The following is a 6,766-nucleotide window of genomic DNA, read 5'->3' on the forward strand; positions in this document are numbered from 1 at the left end:
CTATATGACACAAAGCTATTTGTAAACTTAAAATTTCAAAACATGCTTACCCATCTGTGGCCAGGTCCGCTCCTTCGATGATTTCCAAAATTCTGATTATCCCCATAGTTCCTGTGTTCATCATCGTACCCATAATCCCTGCCATAGCTGCCTTCACTTGGTCTACTAAACTGAGATTTCCTTGGAACAAGATTCACAATGCGCTGATATGACCCCTTTAAAAAAAAAAAAATTGAACATTATTTCAAAACTTAATAGTAAATTCATCTCTAACAAAGGGACATAATTAAATAAATGGTAATATATTATTCCTCATTTAAAAAGGATCATTAGTATCAAATATTTTCCATATACAGGGCATAAATGGGTATAATAAAGAAAAACACCCTATCAGCATGTAAAGTTCATACAAAGTAGTGTTATGTTTAAATTGCAAACTTTTAACCAACACCTCAACCCCTTAAATTTGCAGGTGGGATGAGTCTAATACAACATCTGTCAGATAATCCTTGAGTCTCACAAACTAAAGTCTATGTTTCAGATACAGATTTTAGCAATATTGGAGCACCACAAGTAACAATCTTATATCATTTTCTCTTCACTCTGCACACCTCCTATTACAAATACAACACCAGATCATGTCACTTGCAAAAAAACTTCCAAACACAAAAAAAAACACTTATGGTGTGTATTAATAAAAGGGATGAGACAGAGTATGGGAGTCAGGTGGAGAAGTTAATTTATTGGTGCAAAGAGAATTGTCAGCATCTTAACATAAGCAAAAACAAGGAACTGGTTATTTATTGACATTCGCCATCGCAAACAGCCTCTATGTTGGGTCACTATTCAAGACGTAGATGTAGCGGTAGTCCACTCCTACAAGTACTTGGGGCCCACATTAATGACAGGCTCAACTGGTCTTGGATCACATAGGAACGATATAAGAAAGGGGAGTACAGGCTCCTTTTCCTTAGGCGACTACATTCATTTAATGTGTGAAGTGAATCTTCTATAACTCTCGGATGGCCAGAGTGATTTTCTATGCAGTGGGATCTGGGGAATTTGTGGGGCATATCAACACCTTCAATTCTTTGTCATGTTCCTCAAACCATTCCTGAACCATTTTTGCAGGATGTAGCAGGATGCATTATCCAACTGAAATAGACCACTGTCATCAAGCAATACAAATTTCCATGAAGGGGTGTATTTTGTCTACAGCAATCTTTAGATAGGTGGTACATCTCAAAGTAACATGCACATTAAATGCCAGGACCCAAGGTTTCACAGCATAAAATTGTCAGGAGCATAACACTGCCTTTGCCGGCTTGCCTTCTTCCCATAGTGCATCCTGTTGACAACTCTTCAAGTAAATGACGAACACACACCCCAATGATCTAAAAGAAGAATGTGATTATCAGACTAAGCCACCTTCTTTCGTTACTCCATGGTCAAGTTTTGATCCTCACATGCCCATTGTAGGGTCAGCATGGCACTCTGAGTGGTCTGTGGCTATGTAGCCCCATTTGTAGCAAGCTGTGATGCACTGTGTGTTTTGACTTCTTTCTCTGTTTTCTCATTACGTTTTTCAATAATTTGTGCTGCAGTAGCTCCTTTGTGGGATAGGAACAGACAGGTTAGCCTTCACTCCCCATGTTCATCAATAAGCCTTGGGCGCCCATGACCCTGTCACCGATTCAATAGATATCCCTCCTTGAACCATTTTGGTAAGTACTAACAACTGCATACTGGGAACACCCAACAAGACCTCTCGTTTTAAAAATACTCTGACCCAGTTGTCTAACTATCATAATTCAGTCCTTGTCAAAATCATTCCGATCCTTATGTTTGACCATTTTTCCTGCTTCCAACTAGTGCTGGGCGGTATGACAAAAATTCTATATCACGGTATTTTTCAAAATTGTACCGGTTTCACGGTATTCAACGGTATTTTTTCCCCCATGCATGAGTTAACCACATTTTCCACTTCAATTACTGCAGTAGAGGCTATGAGTAACCTATTTCACTGTCATGAGAATTGTAGATTGTACAAAAAATCATTTTAACGTGCACACAAGTATTAATACAGGTTTGCATGGCCCCATAAAGTGATAGTTTTCAAGGAGGGGGGGCAATAATGAAGAGAAGGAATCACATTGCATGGCAGTTTCTGTCAAAATATTGAACTTTTTTATTGAACAAATTTTGCAAACAATTTAAACTAAAATTTTGACAGCATATTGTCAACCATCCAAAGAGGCATTTAGACTTGGTAAAATTTTCAGAGGTGCTTGTCAAAAACATGTATTGCACTGAACATGTCTTAGAAAAGGAACAAATGGTAAATATTTTTTGTAAACCAACTACAATTTCTGTTAATGTTAACAATCTCTGTCCACTGACAGGTGACTTTTTAAACAACTTTACCATCATTAAAATGCATAATATTTCAACTAATAATAACAATAAAATAAATAATAGCGCAACTTCCAGTAATAATACTATTACTTCAAAACTTCAAGCCCAGGTACATTACACAGTACTCACCAAAATAAAGTAAAACAAGTACAACTTGGTGATGACATCTTTACCAACTGAACCGTCATTAAGGCAAATTGCATTAATATGGATCTTGCTTCAAGCTAAGCTATATACATAAATAATAAAACTGTAACTTGCATTTATAATGCTATTTGTAGTATAGTGGGTCCGCGGCTTCAAAAAAAAAAAAAATATGGTCCGTTTTTAAATCCAGTTCGCCGTGTCCATCTCTGTGGGCTCGATTGCACGACCACAGGGAGTTGATGAGGTGATTGGGGCGAGTCGCAATTGCTCGTTCTCAATTGCTTTATCGGTTTACTGTGGCGTGTGAATAAGGCGCTGCGCCCACGGAGACGTATATTAATGGGATGGTAGGATCGGGGGAGGAAAAGAGAAAAGATAGAACACAAGGAGGTTAAAGAAGGGAAAAGGCAGTCATGGGAGACGATCCAGACACCAGGAAGGAGAAGGCAGCACGAGCTGGGGCTCTGTGATGGAGTGCAGGCTGAGGCGATCTTTGGGGTTGGATCACCCTACTGACTTAGCATGTAGAGTGGGGCGAGCGACATGCAAGACCTCCCAAAAGGATCTGAGGAGCGACTGAGTAAGCGAAGGAAGATGGGAGGTGTGCTGACCTCAGACAGTCTGGCTAAGCAGTGTGGTGGCAGCCAAGACGGGTTGGCAGAAAGCAGTTCATGCTGCAAAGGCTCCGCCAGCAATGCTAATGAAGGGTGAGCCGTGGAGACAGAAGGTGGTGTGCTGTGATCGGGCAAGGAGAGAGACTGCATTTTAACAGATTTATTTATTATCAACAACATTTATTTATATAGCACATTTTCATACCAAAAGTAGCTCAAAGTGCTTTACATAATAAAGAATAGAAAAATAAAAGACACAATAAGATTCAAAATAAATCAACATTAATTAACATCGAATAAAAGTAAGGTTTTATCCCCACGGTTCACTGGCTTTATGGACGTGGGGGAGGGCACAAAACAAAAACATGATTGAGCACATACTGCATAAGAAAAAAAAATACAATTCAAGTATTCATCTACCAACAGCACTGGCACACATTGTGAATCAAGTACTATCAAAATGTATCAGCAGCAGATGTATACTCAATGTCATATAATACAGCCAGCTTTGTCGGTTTTAAATGTTTTGTAAACACTTCTGATTCTTATTCCCTAATAGACAGAGGTGTTATTTTCAGACAGGGGAGAGAAAGCACAAATAACATAACTTCAGCACTGAAATATTGCAAACTTAACCATCTTCCTGAATGCTCACTCAGTTTCATACAATATAGACAGTTTTGCAAACACAGATTATTATTCCTTAATAATACTTTAAATGGAGGTGTTATTTTCAGACAGGGCATAGAAAGCACAAAGAACATAACTTCCATATTGAAATATTGCAAACTTACCCCTCTTCCTGGAGGGAATCTCTCCCTTGGATGCCTTTCCACATAGTCAAAGTGGGGATCATTCCACATTTCTCGGTTCTCTCTCCTATACGCCACTACAATTTACAAAAGCATAAATGACATTTTAAAAAACATTTGGAAATAGATTTCATTTGATTTTGAGCATTCTTTCAGAATAAAAAAAGTGCCTAAAATGTTGCAAATGGTATTCTTATTCAAAAATTGCCACATGCTCTGGATAAGTAATCTCAATCATGCTTAACCTGCTATCACTACAAAGCCACAAGTGTATACTGTATATTAGAATAATTTACAAATGTGAACAAAAATGTGTAATTTCCCCATTGAAAAATCATTATGTGCCTCTATTATCCTTAAAACTTTATTATTCAGAGATATGTGCAGTGGTGGTCCAAAGCTTTAAAATGTATTACAAAAGGCATGTGCATAACAATTATTGTGGGACCACTCTTCACCCTCTTTTGCAAAACTTAAGCTGGGTAACTGAAACAGAGATATTGAACTACAGCTAAACCTTACATGCCTTTAACGGTGGCACACATGAATTAAACAATGGATCAAATCAGTGTTCTTGCACAGACTTCTGAGCGTCATAGAAATGTATACATTCTTCACAAAAAAATCTTACAAATGTGTAACCCTAGGAGGGTTGTCACTATACAGAAATTCCCAGCTTGAATACAATACTTTGAAAAGTATCAATGTTTAATACCATTTTTGATACCACAGATTTTGGGGTGGGGGAACCCAAGCATAACTGAATATCAAAACTTCTCATTTAAAAAAAAAAAAAGCTTATATACAGGTAACTAGAAGAAGAAGCGCACTTGTCCAAAAGCCTCCGATACTGTTACACATTCAAATGTCAATAAAAATAGCAAAAAGAATGGCAATCAACATTAGTTTAAAAATGTTATGCTTTTTAGTGCTTTTGTTCAAAAGTCTCTGACATTGTTACACATTTACAAGTATATATATATATATATATATATATATATATATATATATAAATCCGGAAAGTACTCACAGCGCATCACTTTTTCCACATTTTGTTATGTTACAGCCTTACTCCAAAATTGATTAAATTCATTTTTTTCCTCAAAATTCTACACACAACACCCCATAATGACAACGTGAAAAAAGTATACTTGAGATTTTTGCAAATTTATTAAAAATAAAAAAATTGAGAAAGTACATGTACATAAGTATTCACAGCCTTTGCCATGAAGCTCAAAATTGAGCTCAGGTGCATCCTGTTTCCCCTGATCATCCTTGAGATGTTTCTGCAGCTTAACTGGAGTCCACCTGTGGTAAATTCAGTTGATTGGACATGATTTGGAAAGGCACACACCTGTCTATATAAGGTCCCACGGTTGACAGTGCATGTCAGAGCACAAACCAAGCATGAAGTCAAAGGAATTGTCTGTAGACCTCAGAGACAGGATTGTCTCGAGGAGCAAATCTGGGGAAGGTTACAGAAAAATTTCTGCTGCTTTGAAGGTCCCAATGAGCACAGTGGCCTCCATCATCCATAAGTGGAAGAAGTTCGAAACCACCAGGAATCTTCCTAGGGCTGACCGGCCATCTAAACTGAGCGATTGGGGGAGAAGGGCCTTAGTCAGGGAGGTGACTAAGAACCCGATGGTCACTCTATCAGAGCTCCAGAGTTCCTCTGTGGAGAGAGGAGAACCTTCCAGAAGGACAACCATCTCTGCAGCAATCCACCAATCAGGCCTGTATGGCAGAGTGGCCAGACAGAAGCCACTCCTTAGTAAAAGGCACATGGCAGACGCCTATACAGTTTAAGCAAAAGAAGATTAAGAGGTGACATGATTGAAGTGGATCGAGACTGTTATTTAAAAATGAGTTCATCAAGAACACGGGGACACAGTTGGAAATTTAAGGGAAATTTTCGCACAAACATTATGAAGTTTTTCTTTACACAAAGAAAGAGACACTTGGAATAAGCTACCAAGTAGTGTGGTAGACAGTAAGACGTTAGGGACTTTCAAAACTCAACCTGATGTTTTCTTGGAAGAAATAAGGGGATAGGACTGGCGAGCTTTGTTGGGCTACATGGCCTGATCTCGTCCAGAGTGTTCGAATGTTTTGTGTTGCAAGTCAGAGATCTTCACCGATCTTCTGTTGCAGTTGTCCCACTAAAGTTTAGCGTGTTTCAATGTTTGTTTTTGTTTTTTTTTTAAATTTTGCTTTCTACCTTACATTTAACATCTGGAACAAAGTAAATACAAACATTTTCATTCCAACTTCTTTCCGCACCACAGCCTGTTGCAATGTGGAGTCTGACTAAATTTGAAAAACTAAAGCAATTGTCTGAGCATATGGGCTTTAGTATAAACTTTACAAATAATTAGGCACAAGTGGGTTAGGCTCTATCTACAGCACAACCCTACTCTGGATACGCAGGTTAAGAAAATGAGTTTATGGATGGATAAATTGTAATGCAAACATGCTCAAAAGATTAAAAATAATTTACAAACGATTAAGTTAAATATTACATTATACATGAACTCTACACGATGTGATAGACTGGTGTCAGTTCCTAGGACTGTACCTGCCTTGAACCCCATGCTTGCCAGAATAGGCTCCTTCTTCCCATTGACCTTGCTCAGGATTTTGTGAATTTGGAAAACTGAAGCGCACACATGACCTCTAACAGTAAAACTATAATCCGGTATGGCATACAACCGTGAATAAAGGAAACATGATTGATTTGTCCCATAATCATATTCACTCATGCACAAAGGAATACAT

Source organism: Polypterus senegalus, chromosome 8, assembly GCF_016835505.1.
Source record: "Polypterus senegalus isolate Bchr_013 chromosome 8, ASM1683550v1, whole genome shotgun sequence".
Taxonomy (NCBI): Eukaryota; Metazoa; Chordata; class Cladistia; order Polypteriformes; family Polypteridae; genus Polypterus; species Polypterus senegalus.